Consider the following 25,009-nt stretch of genomic DNA (forward strand, 5'->3'; position numbering starts at 1 on the left):
AGGATACAGAAGGACCTAAACAAACTGGAAGATTGGGCCAAAAGAAATCTAATGAGGTTCAACAAAGAAAAGTGCAGAGTCCTCCACTTAGGAAGGACGAATCGCATGCACAGCTATAGACTGGGGACCAACGAGCTAGGCAGCAGTTCTGCAGGAAAGGACCTGGGGCTAACAGTGGATAAAAAGCTGGATATGAGTCAGCAGTGTGCCCCGGTTGTCAAAAAGGCTAATAGCATATTGGGCTGCATGAGGAGGAGCATTGCCAGCAGGTCGCGGGAAGTGATTATTCCCCTCTATTCGGCATTGGTGAGGGCACATTTAGAGTATTGTATCCAGTTTTGGGCCCCCCACTACAAAAAGGATGTAGACAAGTTGGAGAGAGTCCAGCGGAGGGCAACACAAATGATTAGGGGGCTGGAGCACAGGACTTATGAGGAGAGGCTTAGGGAACTAGACTTGTTTAGTCTGCAAAAGAGAAGAATGAGGGGGGATTTGATAGCAGCCTTTAACTACCTGAAAGGGGGTTCCAAGGAGGATGGGGCTAGACTGTTCTCGGTGGTGGCAGATGACAGAACAAGGAGCAACGGTCTCAAGTTGCAGTTGGGGAGGTCTAGGTTGGACATTAGGAAAACGTTTTTCACTAGGAGGGTGGTGAAGCACTGGAATGGGTTACCTAGGGAGGTGGTAGAATCTCCATCTTTAGAGGTTTTTAAACTGAGGCTTGACAAAGCCCTGGCTGGGATGATATAGCTGAAGTTAGTCCTGCTTTGAGCAGGGGGTTGGACTAGATGACCTCTGAGGTCCCTTCCAACTCTAATATTCTATGATTCTATGATCTGATTCAAGTCATTTTGAGAAACTCCCAAATATGAAAGTTCTCATCCATACCTATATTCCTGTTACTGGAGCTATGCCTAAACAGCAGCAGTAGGCTACCCATTTCTGTAATGTCATTTTCAGATTTATCTTCCTTGAAACTGGTGCTTCCAAGAGGGACGCTGACATGTTGCTTGCCGATGGGAAGACATGATAATATCGTTCTCCCAAATACCACTCTGACAGGCAGAACTCTGGGAATTACTTTATTGTAGATACTGCATTGCAAAAATAAATAGTAATGAGTGACATCCCTGACATTCCTGAGTACCTCCTGCATCTGTGGATTACTTGGGCATTTTGGGGTTAGGGTCTAGAAATCTGCACATCTCAGACCTAACCCATAGTTACTACCATATTCCTGATTTTATGGGCCAAATTCTGACCTTGAATGTGCACAGAGTTGAATGAAATCCATGGGAGCCCTTTGTGCATCTCCAAAGGCAGAATTTGGTGCTACATCTGTGATCTGGAAAAAGGGGTAAACAGTGAGTTGGCAAATTTTGCAGATGGCACAAAACTACTCAAAATAGTTAAGTCCAAAGCAGACTGCGAAGAGTTACAAAGGGATCTCAGAAAACTGGGTGACTGGGCAACAAAATGGCAGAAGAAATTCAATGTTGATAAATGCAAAATAATACATATTGGAAAACATGGGTATGTATACACTGCTGGCAGCACTGGCGGCAATGTAAGATTAATTTTGCAGATTCGATTGAGCAGCAGTGAAGACTCGTTCCATCAAACCCGGAAGTCGAATCTGCTAATCCACCCCAGTAAGAAGCACAGTGCTGTGTTGATGGGAGGGCATTTCCCATCAGTGCAGCACAGTGGAGATACCGTGGTAAGTAGATGTTAGGAAGTCGATGGGAGATATGCAAGTTACCATATGTAGCTTGTGTATCTCCTGTAAACTGCCACCGAAATCCATAGCCAGTGTAGACCAGGCCCATAATCCAAATTATACATATAAAATGATAGAGTCTAAATAAGATGTTACCACTGAAGAAAGAGACCTTGGAGTCACTGTGGAAAGTTTTCCACTCAATGTGCAGCAGCAATAAAAAAAGCTAACAGAATGTTGGGAATCATTAGGAAAGGGACAATAATAATAATAAGACAGAAAATATCATATTGCCTCTTTATAAATCCATGGTATGCCCACATCTTGAATATTGCATGCAGATCTGGTCTCCCCAGCTAAAAAAAGATATAGTCAACCTGTGAAACTCTTTGCCAGATGATGTTGTGAAGACCAAGACTATAACAGGGTTTAAAAAAGAACTAGATAAATTCATGGAAGATAGGTCCATCAGTGGCTATTAGCCAGGAAGGGCAAGGATGCAAAACCATGCTCCAAAGTGTCCCTAGTCTCTGTTTGCAATAAGCTTGGAATGGGCGACAAAGGATGGATCACTTGATGAGTACCTATTCTGTTGATTCCCTCTGAAGCACCTGGCATTAGCCGCAGTCAGAAGACAAGATACTAGGCTAGGTGGACTATTGATCTGACCCATTATGGCCATTCTTATGTTATGTTCTTACATATAGTTGTGGAATTCTAAAGATCCAATGAAAATTGCCAGAGGCCTGGTAATTTCAGCACAAATGTTATTAATTAATTTAATGTGGCTGGGAGTGCACAGCATTTCCCATTACCCATTCTGAGGCCCCCAATTCAATCATCCACCCATGTTCAGCGAAGCACCTTCAGTACAGTACTTTTATTCAAAAGAGTTTGAAAAAAAATACCTCCTACTTATTTTGAAAAAATACCTTTAATAATACGTAGCTTACATATCCCTTTTCATGTTCCAGACAATTTATGAGCCTTATCTAACTAATCTGATTAATAGACATGGGAACATCCGTCACCATTTCTTAGTATATGGAGTACTACAAGTATATTATGACTGCTAATATAAGAACTCAATTTTTTAAAAAAATAATGTTTCTTATTTTCTCTCCCAACTGCTCTTATTCCTGTCTCTTCAAGATCTTCTAACAGAATCAATCAGAAGAGGTTTCTTTTACTTAATCCTTCCATTTTCTTTAATTCTTTAAAGCCATTTAGGTCATTATAGCCAGCATATGATATTTTTAATCTGTTCCCCAAAAGTTCTTTCCCTCACAACAGACGATTCATTATTTGCTTAGGGGACAAATATTTCAGACTTGGATTTTAACTATTAATCTGAGCAATAACATAAGAGGCAAAGGGCCCTTTACTGCACCACTGAAGTGAACAGGAGCTCTGCCATTTGCGTTCATAGCAGCCGATCAGGCACGAAGAAGTAATTTATTTCCTTTTAACACTGTTCTCTCAGAGTTCCATCCTGAGAGGTGCTGAGTTCCCTTAACTCCAATCCAGTTCAATGACACATTGTGGTCACTGACCTCTCAGCAACAGGCACTTGGACCCAGCCAACATACATTGCCTTTCTCCAAACTAAGGCCCAGTCTTATAATATGTTTCACATGAGCCCACTGACTTCAACTGGGCTCCTCCTGAATTATTGAGCTCCATTAGCATGGAGCTTTTAGCAGGACTGGGGTCTAATTCCGCCTCCACATTATTTCTACCTGTCATTTTGCAACCTAGTCAAAATATATGGGAAGTTGCACCCTGCTGGGATTTCACTAGTCTATATTTTAGATTAGAATGTCCCAGGGCTTCACGTTAACTCCATTGCACACATTATTATTTCTGTATCTAAATCTTCTTTAAAATAGTTGGATAATTTTTTTTCATAGCCGAGCAATCTTCTCAGCAAATGTAGAGGTTGATTTACAGTTTGTACTTTGTACACTTTTTGTAGTAGAGCATAAAATCAAAAGGCTCATGTCAAACTCATTCATACATGAACACATTCGAGAACAAATTAATTTTAAAGCACTTACAGGATATATAATGTTTTTAGTCATGCTTTACAAATCTATAACGTAAATTACAGCATAATACAGCATAATTAGAAAAGAGCTGCTGTGGAACAGATAATATGGCATTTTTAATCTAAAAGGATTTTAGCATTACACTTCTCCATATTATCTGTAATTCAGACCTGAAGGAAATCATGACTGAAATCAGTTTTAAAACAAAATTATTGTATAAATGAGGGCTTGCCTAGCCCAGTCACCTTGGGAAAAAAAGATCATTTAGGGCCAATTTAAGGTTCCTAGAACCAGGGACAAACCATGGTAAATAAGTGTGCTACAGACTGAACATGGGGATGGAAACTGATCTCATGTTGGTATAAATCACGAGTTACACTGGTTTAAAATCAATGCAATTAGACACAGGCCCACAAATACTATATAAATCCCACACACAGCTGGACAGCCAGGGCTGCCATTCGTTTAAAAAACAGTTCTCTGTCACGCAAGCTAAAGAAAAATGCCCTTAGCTAGCACTACTGATAGGTCCCTTATCCTTGGGATGGACAAGCTCTTGGAGGGCACTATCGCTCACTAACTTACACATAAAGCCAGTACAGTCCTTGTGACACCTGACTGCTGGAGGCAGAGACGACTGATTACGGGAGTTGGTAGGTGCTTCGTTTGAGTTGATGAATGCCATCAGCTCCCACTTCATCCAATGGGAGCTGATGGCACTCAGCACCTCACAGGATCAGGCTTGGCAGCTGCATAGGGCAAAAGCAGGTATAATGTCTGCAGGAAGCTGTAGGGAGTGTGCTCCCGAGCAAACCTTGATACAACTTTTGAAAAAGAGTAGCTTGACTTCTCCATGGATTCCTCTCTGCAACACAAGACAAGCCTTAACTCCCACCTGCAACACCAATGCTTCCACAAAATCCCCTGCTACTGAGCATTTATAATTAGCAAACACAGTAAGAAGTTACTGTAAAAAATGCAAAGGTAAATGATTGAACCAAATTCAGCCCTGGCACAGGGCCACAATTTCCAGTGAATTCAGCGGGGCTATGTGGGTGTAAGTGAGAGCCAAGTTTAGCGTGTTGATAGCAAACTAGAGTACATAGCTACTCATATTCACCCAGGCATTCTTCTGCCTGAATCTGTTTAGGGGCACTTATGCCATCTGTGCAAGCAGCAATTTAACATGCTAACTGTACTAGGTGTAAAACAGACAGCCGAGGGTGAAGTAGCTACCATGCTCCCTCACCCCATTCACCCAGCTTGGTTTGTGTATTATATCTGTGCAGCTGGTACTGTAATTCAGACACAGATAGTGCATTCTTTCATTTGATCAGGAGCAATACAGACTTAATTAAATGTGGGAAACCTCTAAAAGGTGCAGATTTCAAAGACAAAATTGCAACATACAATATTTTGAGGAATGATAAGCAAAGTAATGTCTATGGACTAAAGGGAAATTTCATTTGTTGTAACAGCCAACACTTGTAGACCAAATAATATAACTTATACTATTATAATATCATTCAGTATAAGAAAGACAAGATGGGTGAGGTGCTATCTTTTACTGGACCAGCTTCTGTTGGCGAGAGAGACAAGCTTTTGAGATTACACGGAACTCTTCTTCAGGTCTGGGAAATGAACTCAGAGTATCACAGCCAAATACAAGGTGGTACAGACTGTTAAGAAGCTATCCTTATTGCCTATATGGCAATCTTAACATATCTACTCAGTGATTTTTGTTTAACTATATCAGTTTGGTGGTCATCAACACCTAATTACATTTCATAGTGGCAGCTTTCCTATTGCTGGATAGTGTTTGAAAATGAACAGCCAGCTCTATGCAAGGTAAATCTCATCCATTGAAAAGTACTCAAAAACACAAAACTGAGTCAGGAGTTGTGGGGTCTAATAGTTCTGACTCGGGGTGGATCCTCCAGGCAGCATGGTTGGCATTTGGTAACTGGAAACCCTTTGCAACCAAAGAGTTGGCAGAGCTTCTGCAATGCTCCAGCTCCTTGTTCAGAGTGACAGAACCACAATTCCACAATTAAGAGAGAGGATAACTTTGTTTCATCCTTGTTCAGTGGTGAAGTGAAGGCAGCAATTAGAAATAAAAAAGCACTGTAATAACAAATGGAAAAAAGAAAAATTAAATAACAATCAGTATAAATTAGAAGTTATGAAATATAGAAAAATCAAAAGGGAAGCTAAAGATATAAAGGAAAAAATCCATAACTGGCAGGCTAAGGACAGTAACTAGTTTTTGAAGTATATTAGGAACAAAGACATACTAGCAATAGTATAGGCTTATTACTATATGGAAATGGTAAAATTGTTAATGATGCAGAAAAGGCAGAAGTGTTCAAAAAATATTTCTGTTTTGTATTTAGAAAGAAGCAGGACGATGTACTTCTATTACATGAGGATCATAAAGACTTTCCAGTCCATTAAAAAATGAGGAGGTTGTTAGACAACATCTACTAGAGATAAACATTTTAAAATCAGTAGACCAGGCTAACTTGCACCCATGAATTTCATAGTTTCCTAGAACTTAACGCCAGAAGGGACCATTAGATCATCTAGTCTGACCTCTTGCTTATCACAGGCTGTAAAATTGCACACAGATACCCCTATATCGATCCCAATGTCTTTAGTTAGACCAAAGTATTTGAGCCCATAAGACACCACGTGATTGCAGGCCACAGATAGAGAACAGGAGAGAGTGAGGTGCTACCAATGCCCAAGGCCTCTGCAATGGCAGGGAATTGATTAGATGGAATATGCTTAGATGATACCAGCAGGTGAATCATGCCCCATGCAGTAGAGGAAACAGAACATCCCTCAAGGTCCCTGCCAAGTTGCCCTGGGGATAATTTCTTTTCAACCCTAAATCTGGTGACCAGTTTGACTCTAAGCAAGACACACCATCCAGGCATCTAAGAAACAGCATTCTTTGTACCCTCTCAATGCATTGGTCCAGCCCAGTCGTAAAAGAGTTGGCTGAGGAGAGCTCTATTAATTTTTTTATAAATCTTGGAATAAGCCTGATATCAATCCTGGGCAAAATAATGGAAAAGCTGGTACCAGATTCTACTGACAAAGAATAGTCAACATAATTTTATGGAAAATACGTCTTGTCAAACAAACCTGTTTTCATTGTTTGATGAGATTACAAATTTGGTTGAGAAAGGTAACTGTGAAGAGGTAATATATTTAGACTTTTGTTAGTGTTTGACTTAATACTGCACAACATTCTGATTAAAAAATGAGCAGTATTCAATATCAATAAGAGAACACATTAAATGGATTAAGAACTGACTGACAGATCTCAAAAAGAAGTTGTCGATGGGGAATCATCCTCAAATGGGGTGTCTGTAGAGGAGGAGTTCCACAGGGACAAGTACTAGGCCTGATACTATTCAACATTTTCATCAATGATCTGGAATAACAACATCAATCAATCAATCAATCAATCAATCAAATAATAATAATAATAATAATAAATAATAATAAAATGTGAGGATGATACAAAGATAGGCAAAGTTGTAAAAAATGATGCGGACCAACCACCTATAAAGAGCAATTTGGATTGCTTAGTAATCTGGGCCCGTTCAAACAAAATGCGTTTTAACAAAGCCAAAGGTAAAGTTATACATCTAGGAACAAGCAATGCAGGCCATGTCTACAGAATGGGGGACAGTACCTTGGAGACCAACAAGTTAGAAAAGGATCGAGGGGTTCATGGACAAGCAACTCAACATGAGCTCTCACTGTGATGCTGTGGCAAAAAGGGTTAATGTGATCCTTGGAGGTATAAATAGGGGAGGTGGTTTTACCTCTAGTGAGGCCAGTACTGAAACAGTGCATCCAGTTCCGATTTTAAAAAATGATGTTGGAGAGGATGCGGAAAAGAGCCACAAAAATGATTCAAGGGCTGGAGAAAAATACCTTCCAGTGAGAGACTTAAATATCTCAATCTGTTTAGCTTATCAAAAAACAAAAAAACAAAAAAGGAGGTGACTTGATTAAAGTCTCTCAGTACCTTCACCAAAGGAAGTGGTGAATTCTGCATCTCTTTATATCCTCACATCAGGACTGGCTGCCTTTCTGGCAGAAGTGCTTTAGCTAAATAGAAGTCATTGGGCTCAATACAGGGGTAATGATGAAATTCAATGGCCTGTGATATACAAGAGGTCAGACAAGATGATCTAATGGTCCCTTCTGGCCTTAAACTCTGGGAATCTATGCTGCCATTCAGAACTCACTATGCCGGGGTGTGCACCCAGAGCACAGCCTCCTGTAATCTGTCTTTGGCTGGCCCCTTGTGCAGCAGAAACACATATGGAGCCTATCCAGATGTGAACCAGTACCAGGATTTGCTCCCAAAAAGCACAATCTGTTGTGTCCTATGTCTTAATTATGAAATATTTTTGCATATATGCCTCTTGTTGTTAATGCTCTTATATATATATATATATATATAAGAGTTAGATCCTCACTTAGTCTTTGTTTAGCAAAACTACGCAACTTGTTGTAATCTTTCTCCATGAGTCAATCCCTCCAGCCTCTTAATTGTTACATTGTATTGTGGTTGTGCCATAGCATCTTACAAATGCTCTCTAGTCTACACCAGTATTACTTGATTGACTTCACTGGAGCTACTCCAAACCACTTTTACATGAGAGGAGAATCAGGGCCATTGTATTTTATACATTAAATTGTTAAATTAAATCATGAATCCCAGAGATCTGAGTTGGAGGTATCCAGCATGCCATCTACCCCAGCCACTGTAGCAGTGTTTCCTACAGTGTAGGTCTAAACCTTTGTGCAAGCCAGTTTAAAATGACTCCAACAATGGGGTTTAAACAGGTTCCCTTGAGAAGCTATTTTGCAGTCTAACCAGTCTCACCGTTAGGAAACTTTTTTGTCAGTATGCCTAGCCTTTTCTTTTCTTAATTGCACCCTGTTGTTCCTATTTATCTTTCTGTGTCCAGCCTTAAACAATTATTTTTCCTCTTGGTATTAATGCCCTTCAAGTGCATATAAGAGTTAGATCCTCACTTAGTCATTGTTTAGCAAAGCTGTGCAACTTCTTGTAATCATTCTTCATGAGTCAATCCCTCCAGCCTCGTAATTGCTACATTGTATTGTGGTTGTGCAGTAGCATCTGACAATTGCTCTCTAGTACATTTTTAAATTTTTCATCCTACAGCAATTTACTTTAAGGAGTGCAAAGGCTTAAAAGAAAGTGCCTATGATGTCACCTGCAGCAAGACAATAATCTCCACCTTCTTTGAAAATGGCTGTATCTATTTCTGATTTTTTCAATTGTCAATCTCATTGGAAAATGCTTGTAGAGACTGACTCCTACACTTGGCCTCTCCAATGGAAAAGTGATTGCATCATGGAACTGCATTTCAGATTTTAATACATTTGCCTTTGGTAAGAGACAACTAATAAAAAGCAAATTAGACTGAAACAAACTGGAGAATGATAATAGTTTAGAACTGTTTTGCAACCTTTTCAAGCTGGTGACCCCTCATTTGAAGTAAAAAAAAAATCACGACTCCTATACACTTGCTATAAAATGTATCAACACTAACAATGATAAACCTACATAATTTGTGTGTGTGCTTCAAGAGGCTGAGGGAGGGTAAAGGTGGAGGGTAAAGGTGTGTGGGGAGTAGGGAGCAATATTTTCTTTGCTTTACATTGTAACAAAATTTTGAATGCCGCATAACCCCCTGATTGCCTTTTGTGACCACCCTGAGGATTGTGATGGACTGGTTGAGGAACACTGCTCTAGCACATCAGAGGTTCTCAAACTGTGGTTCGTAGTCCATCAGTGGTGTGCAGAGCACTTGCTGGAGGTCAAGTTGTCTGGTCTCATGATGCTGGCTCTCCACCTGGTTTCCAGGTCCTAAATCACATGAAAAGAAGCTAAAAATACATCGCATGCTTTCCTCCTATTACTTTTCCATGAAAGCAACTGCTGTAGCTGTCCTAGGAACACTGTGCCATTGCAAATGGCAGGGGAGGTGGTCTGTACAATGGAGGTGTACAATGGTCTGCAAAGAGGAGAGGTGTCCATGAGACAGTCAGTCTCTCTATTAATGTGATTAGGCACACAAACTTTTCCTGGCTTTTTTTCTTGAAAATAGAGACAATTGTGAGGAGACAGATCAGAGAGGAAAACAAATGATTTTAAGATATGTTTTCAGAAAGAGATCTGATGAGCCTTCACAAAAAAAAAGGGCCTAATTTTACTTTCACAACTGACTGTCAACAGTTAGATACACCTTTTACTCAACTGACTTTAGTGGAATCACTTCCTGCTTTACATAAGTACACATGAGGAGCAAATCATGCCACAAATTCACTATTTTGTAGAATCAAATCCTCTTGCAGGTGATTTAACAATTAAATAAACCATGAGAATTTGAATGATAAATTCAATTATGAATTTTACTAATTTTACACTATTAATGCAAAACAGGAATTGTGAATGGAAAGTTATTGATAAACGCCAAAAGAAGAAGCTTCCTTAAATGAGGTCTCCATAACAAAATGTTTTTTCAGGGCACATGCCGCACAATAAAGTGACGCAAAGAAAAACTTCTGAAGGACATTAATCAACGTAAAAATGAAAAGAAAATGCTTCAGGACACAAAGGCTGCAGGAAGTGCATCCACAGTAATAAAGGATGATGGAAATCATAAGGTGGGAAATAAAACTAAGGCTACATGAGGAAATGAACACAAGAACTGCAGAACACCTATTCTGACACTATAGCCATTTATATTGCTAAAAGGGAAGCCAATGAACCATATGCAAGAAGACAGGCTTATTAAATGATTGACTGTCCACCTGGAAATTCCTGTCTGGGAATTCATCATGCTGATACAGTATAAAAAATAGAGACTGGGGTTAAGAAGTTGTTCACTGAAGTGATCAGGTATTTTTGCAAACAAAAAGGGTAATCGGAAGACCATTGAAGATACTGCTTTGGGCTTTTTAAAAACTGAACCAGCTGTCACATAGGAAATTCAAGTACTGGATAGTAAGACTTCACCAAGTAAGAAGCGGGAAGGATTATTATAGTTTTCCTTTTGAAACTCCAGTTCCACAACGTTAAAAATTGGACTGCAGCAACTTGGCAAGATATAATGCTCAACCTATACATGTTAATTACATTGGCAACTGAAGTTTTCCTTTTGAGTAACTCCAGTTCCACTAAAGACATAATTGCAACATCCATCAGTCTCCCCCACATCCATCACCTTTCTTTCTGTGACTTCTAGTTGCCCTCTTCCCTCTTGGGAGTGTATTATCCATACACTGACCTGATGGCTACTTAAGTGGAAAGTTACAGCAGGCCTGGTGGTGGACACCGGGTCAAGTGAGGCTGCCTACAGGGAGCTGGAAGGTGGCCACTTTCACTCAGGCGCCTCACTGGCGGCGAGTTCCGCGGACTTGGCCGCCATCCACTAGATAGTAGAAAGTATCCAAGGTCGTAAACAAGAAAGCTATGTAAGCTAAGAAGCTACCAATAATATGTAAGCTGTTCCCATGCTAAGTGTGTGAAATTATATAATAGCCAATCAGCAATTGTGTGACCATTGTATGCAAAGATGATAAAAAGGTATATAAGCTGGAGAACAAGATGGAATAAACGATTCTGCTTGCAATCATATTGGTTGTTGTGCTTTATCCGTCCCGCATCCTCTGCCATCAGCAGTGGAATCCTCCCTCGTCCTCTGCTATCAGCATTGGAACCCGACAAATGGTGACCCCGACGTGATTGCAATTCAAGTGGATTGGATTGTGCGTCGGGCAGGGAGAAGAAACGCGGGAGTTATAGCCGCTGCAGGAGGTACTGCGCTGGACGCAGCTCCTGGTCGTCCAAGAGGGACGTGTATGAGCTCACAGGAGATACTGCGGTGAAGGCAGCTCCTGGTTGCCCAGAGGCAGGCGTGGTCGCCCAGAGAGGCAGGCGTGGTCGCCCAGAGGCAGGCGTGGTCGCCCAGAGAGGCAGGCGTGGTCGCCCAGAGAGGCAGGCGTGGTCGCCCAGAGAGGCAGGCGTGGTCGCCCAGAGGCAGGCGTGGTCGCCCAGAGGCAGACGTGTTCGCCCAGAGACGTGGTCGTCCGAGAGAGACGTGGTCGTCCAGAGGCGTGGTCGTCCGAGAGGGACGTGTTTGAGCTCAAAGGTGAGCGGCTAATTAATTAAGTATGGGAAACGCTGCATCAGCTGAAGAAAAAACGGTGCTTGAATTTTTTATATGTATCGCGGAGCGCCAAGGGGAAAAGGTGTCCCCGGATAAATTATCTTGCTTATTGAAGTGGGAACTAAGAAGGGGATTTTTTGTAAAATCAAGTACTGTATTTGATAAGACTGTCTGGGAATACTTGGGCTCCGACCTATGGGAGTCGGTAGCCCATGGCAACAAGGAAGCCTTTGCCTTAAGTCAGACCTGGAATAAGGCAAGGAGGATGGTGAAGAACCTTGCGGCTGAAGCGGGGGTACAAGCGGCAGTGAGAGAAATATTTCAAGTGGGAAATGAGACGCCTCATGTATTGCCAGTAGGGAACGAAGTGAGTGTGGAGACCTGGACCGCAGTTCCATACCTCCGCGAGGAGATTGGTCGGTGACGGCCAAAGCGTGTGATAAATACTGGCACATAGGAAAATAAGACTCCTAAAGAGACCTCTACCATGGGAAATGAAAGAAATACTAAGTGGCAGGTTTCTCTGAAGAAGTACAGAAGTACTGAGTGGCAGTCAGACTTCTCTTATGTGGTATAATAAGTGTGTGAAAAGGATCTTAAAAACTGTTTGTAATTAGGTGCTACCTTAAGTATTTCAGAAGAGAGAGAGGAGATTTTTTTTTCTTTTCTTTTTCTTCTCTGTTTCTCTCTCCTTATCTCTCTCTCCGTTTCTCTTCTCTTGTTTCTAAAAACCTTTGAGAGAGGGGGAGGGAGTGGGTAAACATAATGGGAAATTGTAAAAAATAAGGATCGGGCCCTTAAGCATTTTGGTTCGAACAACATGGTTTATGGCCAAAAGGAGAAAGGGGGGCCAAAGATAAAATGCAAACAGGGTGAAAACTCTAAAGAAAGACTGCATAAGTCCCGGGTAAGGAGTCTAAAGGACTCCAAAAAGGAAAAAGTGAAAATTTAGATAAAGAGTATATAGAGAGGTTGAGGCCGGGGTTGGGGAGTAGGACGTGGTACCTTTTTGGCCCCAGGAGATTCCTCCTGCCACTATTGTGGACAGTTGGGACACTGGAAAGCAGAATGTCCAAGACGATCTGGCCAGTCGGAGTGGACATTTGGGCCACCACCACCTCCTCCCCGAGACCAGACTCAACCTTTATATTAGGACAGCCTGGGAAATGGTAACTTTATTAATGCACCCTTTTTGTTAATAGATTAATCAGGTTTTTATGTGTTTTGTTTTATTGATGGAAAACCAGTAAAATGTTTTATAAACACTTTCTAGACACTGAAGTCAGCAGATCCACCTTAAAAGTTTAGGAGTTTTCTCTATTCCCTTATCAAGGAAGAATGTAAACCAATTAATGCCGCATCTAGTGTCTAAACCACTATCTGTTTCTTTGAGACCTATTTCTAATCAGCATGTCTTTTTTTTTTTTTAAGTTCTTATTCTCCAGTTAACCTGGTAGGTAGACATTTACATTGGAAAATTTGATTGTATTATTTATTGTTTACCAGATGGGATTAATTTGTTATTTTCCTTGTGAAAATGAAAATTCTATTTTGGCTGTATTTCTTGAATAGGGACAGGATTTTGAAATATCCAGCATACAAAAGGAATATGTCCTGTAATTACATCTCTCCTTAAACAAGGAATTATTGTGCCTATTTGAATCCTCTAAAACACCCCAATTTTTCCTGTTAGAAAACCTGGAAAATATTTATTGCTTTGTGTAAGATTGTGTGGGGATAAGTATAAGATCATTGCCTGTTACAGTAATGCCATGGACCCTGTAGCTGCAGGGCTTCCACCTTGTCTCCGTGCCATTGCAGCTGTAGCTGCCTTGGGTAAAACCTCGGAAACTTTGATTTTTGGTTCTCCACTTATTATTTTTGTACCTCATATTTGTTTAACAAAATATAAAATTCTTTTGTTGTTTGCAGGTCATATTATACTCACCCGATGTCCAGTTTTTGATCCTGCCTCATTGTTATCCACCCTTTGTAGAACCCAAAATTGATTTTCTATGTTATTGGCTCCTGTCAAAGAAATTTTAAAGGTATTCTTGTGGCTGATTATGCTGTTTGTTCTTAACATGAGGTAATTAAAAGTAACCCTTTCCCTTCTGTGAACCCTGATCAAGAAGCTAATTTTTTTCCTGTAACTACAGTTTGTATCCTGACCGAAGGTAAATTTGTTAATGATTCCCATTATGCCTTTGGTGTTGTCCATAATTATGGTTAACTCTAAAAACAAAAAGGCTTCCCCACTTTGGGAGGCTTCCATATTAAATGAATTTTATGTTGCTGCTTTATAAATGTTGTATAGTTATTTTTTATTATTGTTGTTGTTAAATGTTTAGTTTATTGGTATGTTGTAACAGACTCTGCTGTTAAGGCTGCAGTCCTTTCTGCATTTTAGGCCATATTTATGTTGTTTTGTGTTTATATTGGTCCAGTCTAATATGTATTAGTAATTGTATGTTTATTTTTGAATGGGTAAAAGTTTACCCATGTGCAAAGGCTGACACTATTATAGTCAGCAAAAGGCTCGGGATCCCTCTGTCTACCAACAGTAACAGGTCAAGTTATAAAAGAAGTTTGCAAGGCTCTTGATATCCAACAGAACTTTTATTGCCCACATCACCCTCAGTCTGCAGGGGCAGTGAAAAGACAGAATGGTGTTCTGAAAAAATAAACTAGCCAAAATTTGTCATGAAACCAGCCTCAAATGGCCAGATGCCCTGCCTTTAGCCCTTATAAGTATAAAATCATCATGTAACAGAAAGACTGAACTCTTACCACACAAGATCCTAATGGGCTGACCCGTGAGGCTTTCTAGCTCTCTACCAGTATCAACTCACCTAATGGATATTAATTTAGCTGATGAAACTGATTTGACTTATTGTCAAGCATTAATGAAGTGTGTTAAGGCTTTTGTTCACAGGTCCAAGAAGCCTTTCCCCAAGACCCTCAAAAAGCATGTCATGATCTACAGCCCAGTGATTGGATTCACGTAAAGGTCCACCAAGACAGACAGCCCTGAAACTGCGTTGGAAAGGCCCACTCCAGGTACTTCTCACCACTAACACTGTTGTAAAGTGCCAAGGTTACCAGTCCTGAATACATGCCTAACACTGTAAAAGAACCTCTGCACCTGTAATGACAAGGTCAGTGGAACAGGGTGCAAGTGCTTGTAACCTCTCCCCTGCTCAAGAAAAGGATTTGCCACTCCAGAGCGAAAAGGATTTCAAACCACTCCAGAGCGAAAGGATTTGAAACCACTCCAGAGCGAAGAGGATTTGAAACCACTCCAGAGCGAAGAGGATATACCACAACGTCATCCCTACCACCTCAAAAGGAAAAGACTTAAAAACTCCCCAGATCACTGGTTCCCTAAATGGGTATGGCTAGTGATCTTTTGGATGTTCTGTATTGGCCTTATCTGGATGACTTTATTTTGATCCAAGTTCCTGATTAACGGTACACCTGTCGAGGAAATCCCCAAGGTCCATGGGGAAGAAGACCAACAACCTGATGACTTTGAGGTACAATTACAACCCAAGCAACTAAACCATAAAAGACAATGCTTCTTGGACTATACAGACACATCTTTATAATTAATTAATCAATTACAAACAGATTTCAATGTGTCTAACTGTTGGATTTGTAGTCATGTTCCCTTGCATTTTGAAGAAGGTATACCCGTGGTTCTGATTGTGTTAAACACCATGTAGTAAAGAGATTGAGAAGTTAACACTACAGAGTTTGGAGGGACAGTTGAAAGTGTGAAAAGTGTTATAGGAAGAGAATTTTTGAATTTTTTTTTTTTTGCAGTCTTCTGAAGGAAAAACAGGCCCTTCTCCCAAATAATTGGTCTGTAAATATGTAAATAATCAATTGTAATTAATTGCTGCAGGCTAATAGACAATCTGATTTAAATCATTTGAATATGGACAATTCAGTCAAAATTACTAAAAGAACTACTAATTTAATGCACATGACATTTTACAAATCGCATCATTATTCCATACCATTTCCCAAGATGATATTTCATGGGGTTTCACAGATTTATTTTATGCCTTAATTTTATGGCTACCAAATTTATTCTGGCTTAAGTAATTGTTTGTGTGTATAATTTGTTTTATTGTTATTTTTACCTGTTGTTGTTTTTAGTGTTTGGGTACTTTGCCCTCTGTTTGCTCTGTTTTTAGTTGGTTTGTTAAGGCCAGAGTGCCTGTCGTGCAAATGTTAACTTAAGTTGAAATTATTAAATTTAAGCAAAAGCTAGCTCAGGTTTATAAGTGAGCCACACTGGTATTACAGTATGGCTCAAAGGGGGGATTGAAGGAAAATAATTGTCTGCTTGATTATAGTCATTTTATTTTAGTTTTTTGAGTGTTCTGCTTTTTGCTGAAATCACCCCCCTTCTCTTTCCCATGGTGTTTGATTTTTTGCCAGGGTCAGAGAAAGGGCAAGGAGAGAGTCAACTAGTTTTAATTAGTTATATAGCCTTTTGAGAGAGAGATTAGACAATTTTAATAGAAAAGTAGAAATTTTTTGTTATATGTTATTTGTTATGTATATTTTTAAAAATGGAAACGTATAAGTTAATAGTAATAGTAGTAATATTTTGAATATACCTATAAGCATCAAAAATTTATGCATATGTAATTTTTTTTGTCTTGTTTGTATAAATATGTAAAAAAGCATGTCTTCAGGGTCTCACACTGACCACATGCTGGGAAGTGTAAAAGAAAGGGGGAGCTGTGGGGGTATATTATCCATATGCTGACCTAACGGCTGCAGAATCGTGCAGCTATCGATTTTTTTGTTGGCACAGGGACACGGTTGTGAGGATTTTGAAGGCATGTGTTGTATGAATTTATCAGATTAGTTATATTTTGTTCATGTTTTATTGCAATGCCTTGCAAATAATATGTATAAGATTACACAAATTCATAATCCCTTATGGGAGTGGCTTAGCAGCTTTGGCTGGCCCTCTTGGCTTGTTTTATTTTGTTATACGGGGAAAATCATTTTGGGAATTGTACTCCTCTTCCTTATTTGTGCCCCCTGTTTTATTTGCTTATTGCAAGGTAGTTTGGAGTGTTTTGTTGAGCGCATATTTAAAAGAAAGGGGGAGATGTGGGAGTGTATTATCCATACACTGACCTGATGGCTACTTAAGTGGAAAGTTACAGCAGGCCTGGTGGTGGACACCGGGTCAAGTGAGGCTGCCTACAGGGAGCTGGAAGGTGGCCACTTTCACTCAGGCGCCTCACTGGCGGCGAGTTCCGCGGACTTGGCCGCCATCCACTAGATAGTAGAAAGTATCCAAGGTCGTAAACAAGAAAGCTATGTAAGCTAAGAAGCTACCAATAATATGTAAGCTGTTCCCATGCTAAGTGTGTGAAATTATATAATAGCCAATCAGCAATTGTGTGACCATTGTATGCAAAGATGATAAAAAGGTATATAAGCTGGAGAACAAGATGGAATAAACGATTCTGCTTGCAATCATATTGGTTGTTGTGCTTTATCCGTCCCGCATCCTCTGCCATCAGCAGTGGAATCCTCCCTCGTCCTCTGCTATCAGCATTGGAACCCGTCTCTCTGACATCTCCTTGTGGATGTCTATTTATCAGCTCAAGCTCAACATGGCTAAAACAGAGCTCTTACTTTTCTCCCAACAAGCCCTCATCACCATCCTGTCAGTCACATGGTCCCATAACCTCAGTGTCATCTTCGACTTGGACCTTTCTGTAGGTCCTCACATCCAGGCTATGCCTAAATCTTATAGATTCTTTCTGCATAACATCTCTACTCTAGGACCTTTCTTATCCATCCACATAGCTAAAACTTGTCTAGGGTCTCATCATCTTGTGTCTTGATTAGTGCAACATTCTTTTCTCTGGCCTGGACAAATGAATTCTTGCCCCACTCATATCCATTCAGAATGCAGCTGCATAGATAATTTCCCTAGCCTATTGCTTTGACCATGTCACTCCTCTCTACAAATTCCTTCACTGGCTCCCTCTTATCTAGTGCATCAAACATAAGCCACTTGCCTTCATTTTCAAGGCCCTTCATAGCCTATCCCCACCCCACTTACGCATCTTTCATTCACTATCAAAACGTCAGTTCTTTTCTCCGATTGCCCACTTGTTACATTTTCAAACACGCACCTTCGCACTTTTTCGCATGCTGCATCTCACACTTGGGAGAAGCTCCCCATCAACATCCACAAAACTAACTCTTCCTCCTCCAAACTCTTCTTTGCCATGATACCTACAATAAACTTGACACAGGTGAGGCTGTCAGTGTACTGAGATACTGCCTATCATGCTGACCAATATTATCTTACTGTTTCTTTGTACTTCTCTCTCTGACTGTATCCATCTGTTGTCTCTTGTCTTATACTCAGTTTGTAAGCTCTTTGAGGCAGGGACTATATTTATGTTCTATGTTTGTACAGCCTCTAGTACAATGGGGTCATGGGCTATGACGAGAGTCCTTAAAGTGCTATGGTAATACAAATAATAAATACAAATAACTAGAAATGGTTGGAAATTTTCTGCTAGAATGTTTTTCCATCGGAAAATGTTGATTTGTTAAAGGTTAAATATTCTGTAGCTACATGCTGCCTTTGATGAAAATTTGTTCCAAAATGAACATTTAAAGGATTTTGTTAAGGTTGAAATATCCTATTTCAACCGTTTTGGAAGTGGATCATTTTGATCTTCTTGTTTCAAGATACCATCTCATTTTAATTTACATTTTATATTACAAAATATAATATAAAAATGAAAAAGTTGAAATTGGAATGAATCATTTGAACTTTGTAAAAATGAAATGCTTTGATAAATCCCAAATATGCAATTTATTTGATGGGAATTTTGGTTTGTGAGAAATTTTTTGTTTTCATTCTGTTCTGGAATGGAAGAAATATCAGAATTAAAAAATGCCCCCAAAATGAGAAATCTGATTTCCTTTTTAATAAGAGCCTAGGGGCCACATTGTTCTGGGCACTGTACAGACACAGAGTGTTTGTAGACATTAGACAGTCCCTAGATCCAAAGAGTTTATAATCTGAATAGTCAAGACAGGCAAAGTGGGTAAGGGAAAGGAACAGAACACACAAGACTACTGGACAATGTGATTGTGGCAGATGTCATGTTAGTTCTGAAATTATGTCTTGTTGTTTAAATCTTTTCAGAGGGTTATGTTTGGTGGGAATTAGCTACATGGAAAGACAATAGAAGGGAGGGCATTGATAGGGGTCGGAGCAAACAGATAAGCAACACTGGAAAGAACATTCAGAATGAAAACTGTAGAAAGCATACTGATGATGTTGGTGTCTTTACTTGACACCCTTTGCAAATGCTCTGCTGGTTTCAGCCTCTGGCTGACCCCTCCTTGCAGTTTCTTTTCCAAAGCGCTGGTGGCTGAGGAAGAGAGTGGCGGATGGCTCCTAATGCCTACAATGGAGTGGACCACCCCAGCAAAGTTCTGAGTACCAGGGGTGTTTGGGGGTGGGGAGAAGGATTTGCCTGGCTGGTCCCCATTTTATCTCCTCCTCCAACCCAGCGCAATGATGATTTTATGATCACTATTCCCCTGGGCACATTCGAACCAGCAGTCTAGAGATGAAAAACTAGGTATCCCATTAGTGTATCCTGAGACACCCAGTCTCCAGAATGTTGGATATTGAACAAACCCAACATATTTAGCTTTCAGAGAACAATATTAAGGTGGGTCAATTTTGGAGCCTAAGATCTCCATAGTAACCTCTTACAAAATCTGCTTCTTTCAGAGAAAGCCATATGAAATGACAGAAGTGCTAACTGATTTTTTTGTTACCATTTTCGTTAGAAAGGTTAGTAGTGATCAGATGTTTAACATAGTGAACAGTAGTGAAAATGAGGTAGGATCTGAGACTAAAATAGGGAAAGAACAAGTTAAAAATGACTTAGACAAGTTAGATGTCTTCAAATCAGCAGGACCAGTTGAAATAAATCCTAGACTACTCAAGGAGCTGACTGAGGAAATATCTTCGAAAACTCATGGAAGACAGGAGAGATTCCAGAGGACTGGAAGACGGCAAATATAGAGCCAATCTATAAAAAATGGAAATAAAGACAACCCAGGGAATTACAGATCAGTCAGCCAACTTCAGTACCCAGAGAGATAATGGAATAAATGATTAAGCAATCAATTTGCAAACACCTAGAAGATAATAAGGTGATAAGTAACAGTCAATATGGACTTGTCAAGAACAAAGCATGTCAAACCAACCTAATAGCTTTCTTTGACAGGATAATAACCCTTGTGGATCGGAGTGAAGCAACAGTTGTAGTATTTCTTGACTTTAGTAAGGATTTTGATACTGTTTTGCATGACCTTCTCAGAAAAAACTAGGGAAATATAGCCTATATGGAGCTAGTATAATATGGGTGCATACCTGGTTGGAAAACCATTCCTAGAGAGTAGTTAGCGACGGTTCACAGTCAAGCTGGAAGGGCATATCAAGTGGGGTCCTACAGGGATTGGTCTTGGATCCAGTTCTGTTCAATATCTTCATCAATGATTTAGATAATGGCATAAGGAGTACACTTATAAAGTTTGCAGATGAGACTAAGTTAGGAGGAGTTGCAAGTGCTTTAGAAGAAAGAATTAAAATTCAAAATGATCTGGGCAAACTAGAGAAATGGTCTGAAGTAAATAGGATGAAATTCAATAAGGACAAATTGCAAAGTACTCAACCGAGGAAGGAACAATCAATTATGCACAACAGAATGGGAAATGACTGCTTAGGAAGGAGTACTGAGGAAAGGGATCTGGAGGTTATAATGCATCATAAGCTAAATAAGAGTCAACAGGGTAACACTATTGCAAAAAAAGCAAACATCATTCTGGGATGTATTAGCAGGAGTGTTGTAACCAAGACATGAGAAGTAATTCTTCCACTCTATTCTGCGCTGATAAGGCTTAAGCTGGAAGTGCTACAGTTCTGGGTGCCACATTTTGGGAAAGATGTGGAAGAATTGGAGAAAGTCCAGAGAAGAGCAACGAAAATGATTAAAGGTCTAGAAAACATGACCTATGAGGAAAAATTGAAAAAAATGGGGTTTGTTTAATCTGGAGAAGAGAAGAATTGTGATCTGAAATAGAAAGGAACTAGTGTTCTTCTGATTTGAATCAACAGAACATCTCGTTCTCTTCTCATGCTGTCCTATTTGTGAATTTATGTTTAAGCTATTTCCCCTTGAAATATAAGTGTAGCAAAGGAATTCAGACAAACTGACAAAGATCTTGTGAGTTTCACTGGAATTACTTCTAAAGGTTCAGCCATCTCTAGTTTGGTCCCACCCAAGCAGAGTGGAATTGACCAACATGTGAAATATGGGAGTTATGCAGCAGTGGAAGCTTTGCTTCACATGATACATAACCTCTCTTCACCTTGTCTCTATACCTTACCAGCACTAGTGAATCTGTGAGAGAGCCACACTACTGTAAGTTTCCTTTGGAGTTCGGTTATCTCCTTCCTGATTGGTGAACAGGTTCTCCTCTCGAGAATGGCAAGTCTGATCCTCTCAGTCCCACCCAGATTGAGAATCAACAAAATACTGGTTGTGTATTTTGTTCTTTACACAACATAGATAATAGGAAGGGCCCACACTGGCACACTGAGGTCCAAATAACCATACTTACTAAGTATACACAACATGCAAGGCCTAACTATATATACACACTGGTGCTCTATGGGTTTGGCAGAAAGCAAGAACCTAGAGATTTCACAAAGTTTTAAAGGGATAATCCCCAATTTGTGTACACTACAAGACCAATTACAGGATTCAGACCCCAATCTGCAGTTTGGAAGTGTAACATTAGAGTCCAGTTTTCTGTCTGCTGCACAGATGCCTGCTTTACATATGGATCAGATCAACAGACATTTTTCTATTCGCTAATAGCAAATAATTCTGCACATCTTCTTGCAGTAGATTTTATCCCTAATTTGACTTTGTAAAATATATATATGTATCTTATTCCCCCCAGCAAATCTTCCACGCTGGCAATATTCCAGGGCTGGCTTTTTGGCACACTTCCCTTTCTGGGGCGAAGAGTGAAATATTGAATGTATACCTCTAGCTGAGTGGGTAGAAGCATGGGACGAGGAAGAACCATTGCAAGTCCCTACCTGAAAGCTCTCAGATGTGCATTCCTTGGATTAGGATATAATTAAATTTAACCTAGAGCAGAAATAAAGTTGTACAATGTCTCTGCTTCTTAAACAGTTTTTTTTTAGAAACCAAAAATCAAAGAACAGTCAAAAGAAAGAACAGTCAAAAATCAAAGAAAGATAGTTTGCAAGTTATTTCATTAGGCGTATGAATACTTGGAACTACTTCAGGCCTGGGGATTACAGTGAATCAAAATAAGCACTGGCCCTTTGGTTATAAGAAACTATCTAGCGAGTGTTTGTCTCCCTCCTCCACCCCTCCCAACAGAAGTCAACAAAATCTTTTTGTTTCTTTGTTGGTGCTAGCAAATTGTTCAGAATTTATACATCTTTGTGCATTTTCCCAAATGCTTTTAGATTAGAAACCGAAACTGAAAAGGATCATGTAGAAGAGGAACAGAACATTCACATAATAATAACCTTGAGGTGTCTATAGTTTTATGCATATTTCTGTAGAAAATGGTTAGCTTTGACTGTGAAGAGATTATAAACAAGAAAAAGAAAATACCATAAACCAAATTTATATGTAAATCCTTTGTCTAAAATACGAAAGATAATTGATTTGTAACCAGTCTTTGTTTTCACTGTCTAAAATCATCTTTCTACATGGAAGGAATTCATTTCTGACCTCAAATATTTGATAACAGTCAGATTGGTTCTCATGTTGCAAATCTTCCCTCCTTGAGTCTTAAATAAATAATTTGCTTTCCTAAATCTTATAGAAAGTAAGTTTGATTTTATTATACACGTACCCAGCACAATGTCATGACCTTGGGATTAAGGCTATTGAAAAAGGGAGAAGAAAGAGTTGTTCTTTAATTTCCCCTGGAAAAGTTAAAACAGTATTTGAAAAGAAAAGAAAAGAATAGTTAGATCAAGGTTTGCAGGAGTCCCAATGGGGAAAAGAATGTTTCCTCCTATCATTTTACATTTCTTCTGCATTTTTAGCCTTGTATAAAAGCAATGCTACTGTACATTGTATGCTCCCAACACACTTGCAGAAGCTTGTATAATACGAACAATGAAATGCTGTGAAAAGCAAAAAGGTTAGCGGAGCAGTCCCTCTTCTGTGTCAACTGGGCCACCTGATCTATAGCTATGTGCTTTGTGTTTTAATGATTTACTAGCTCAAGTACCAATTTTGCTCAGGAGCATTTCACCATTCTGAGATTTCTCTGAAAGTTGCACACTGAAAAATTAAATCACATGCAGTATAGTGACACCGTATCTTATTTTCAGGGAACCTGTCAAAACAACACCTAGCAGATCATAGACCAGAATTTGGTTTTAGAAACTTGCTTGCAAGATGTAAACTATCTACAGATTATTCAGATAGTTTCAAAATTAAAATTCATTTGCAGATCAACTGATTATTAATCTTCAGTCAGGATTTTAGAAACCTGGGCCAATAGGCCAAATACATCCTTGGTGTAACTTCATTGACATCAGTGGAGTTATTCCAGGGATGAATTTGGTCCAGTACATTTAAAAGCAGAGGCCAATATTCAGTTGTTTGTTTCACCTGTTCACTAAAGTGTGCCATTCTCTGAATGGCACAACCTAGGCCATAGTAACTAATATTGTATGGTGCTGAAGAAATAAAGTGCCAGATTCTTTTCTCAGTTACACCAGTGTGAATTCGAGTAGCTCCAAGAAACCACAGAAAAATTTGCCCTAAATTACATGTGCTCCTTGTCTCTTGTTTAGCTGTTTACATCTCTAAAAGCGAGAGTGTAAAATAACATGCCTCTGATTTGGTCTGATCATAGATCCACTTTGCACAGGGGTCAATGACTGTAAGGTGGCAGGCAGTGGAGAAATGGACCCTGAAGACTTTCCTTTGTAGCATAACTTTATCAAACCAGCCTGAGATTTCATTAAGTTAATGTGACATTAATATGAAGTTGGAAAAAAGCCAGAATTAATATTTAATAGAACGAATAAACAGTGACAGATATTAACAGAGCAGTGAGGGAGAAGTTTACAGCTACCACATATGAGTGGATAGAGGAGCACATCTGCTAGGACTGATGACCCAGTGGATTACCCTTTGAAGAAACAAACACTGAGGAAGTGATTCTGCTCTCTTTAATCAAGAAAATCTCACTGAGAGCTTTGCTTGTTGAAGAAATGCAGGATCTGGCTGTCAAATAGTTAAAAAGGGCCTGCAACTAACTTTGACAATATGATGGTGCTACATTGTTACAGATCACAATTTTTCAAATTTTTTTGTAACAGTAATCTATGGGAAGCCTGTGATGGATACTTGAACTATATCTTAGAGAGCACTACATTTGTGCTTGTTTGTCAACAACTCAGATGCAGCCAGCAAACCTTGGTTCTTGGTTTATTTTATGACTACTTTGTATTTTTCTCTGTCTCTAAACTCCCAACCTGCTAAACATACTTAATAATTTACAGTGGCCAATGCCCATTGCCGTTGTCCAAAAGACAGTATTTTTTAATTCATTGGGATCCTGCATGGAGGGGTAGGGGGAAAGGGAAACAAAACAAAAAAGCCTTGTAAACAGTCAAGTTCAGAGAAAGCTGAGGCTCAGGTTATGTTGGATAGTTTGAGTTAACAATAAAGGCAAGACTGTGGAAGAAGGATGAGCTTGGACCATATCCAGTGTGTGTTTACCATGGTAGGAACAGACTTGGAAGGTAGCCTTTTTTGTGTGTGTTACCAGGGGGGATTTAATATCATTTGCGGAAGGGGAGTGGATGGGGGTTAACCAAAATGGTCTTGGAATGAATGATGGAGCAGCAGAAACAACAGCAA

At 39.7% G+C, this 25,009-nt stretch overlaps 1 protein-coding gene and 1 long non-coding RNA gene across 4 annotated transcripts in view; one reads left to right on the forward strand and one right to left on the reverse strand.

Annotated features, from left to right (window-relative positions):
• LHFPL3 (LHFPL tetraspan subfamily member 3) overlaps positions 1 to 25,009 on the reverse strand; it is a 361,851-nt gene that overhangs the window by 53,606 nt on the left and 283,236 nt on the right. The window lies entirely within an intron of this gene.
• LOC137163954 (uncharacterized) lies at positions 11,095 to 17,504 on the forward strand. The gene is made up of 2 exons (XR_010922885.1): positions 11,095 to 11,978; positions 13,929 to 17,504. It is a non-coding gene; the product is annotated as an uncharacterized lncRNA (long non-coding RNA).

Source organism: Emydura macquarii, unplaced genomic scaffold, assembly GCF_026122565.2.
Source record: "Emydura macquarii macquarii isolate MOO-44397 ecotype Brisbane River unplaced genomic scaffold, CSIRO-AGI_Emac_v2 contig_2636, whole genome shotgun sequence".
Taxonomy (NCBI): domain Eukaryota; kingdom Metazoa; phylum Chordata; order Testudines; family Chelidae; genus Emydura; species Emydura macquarii.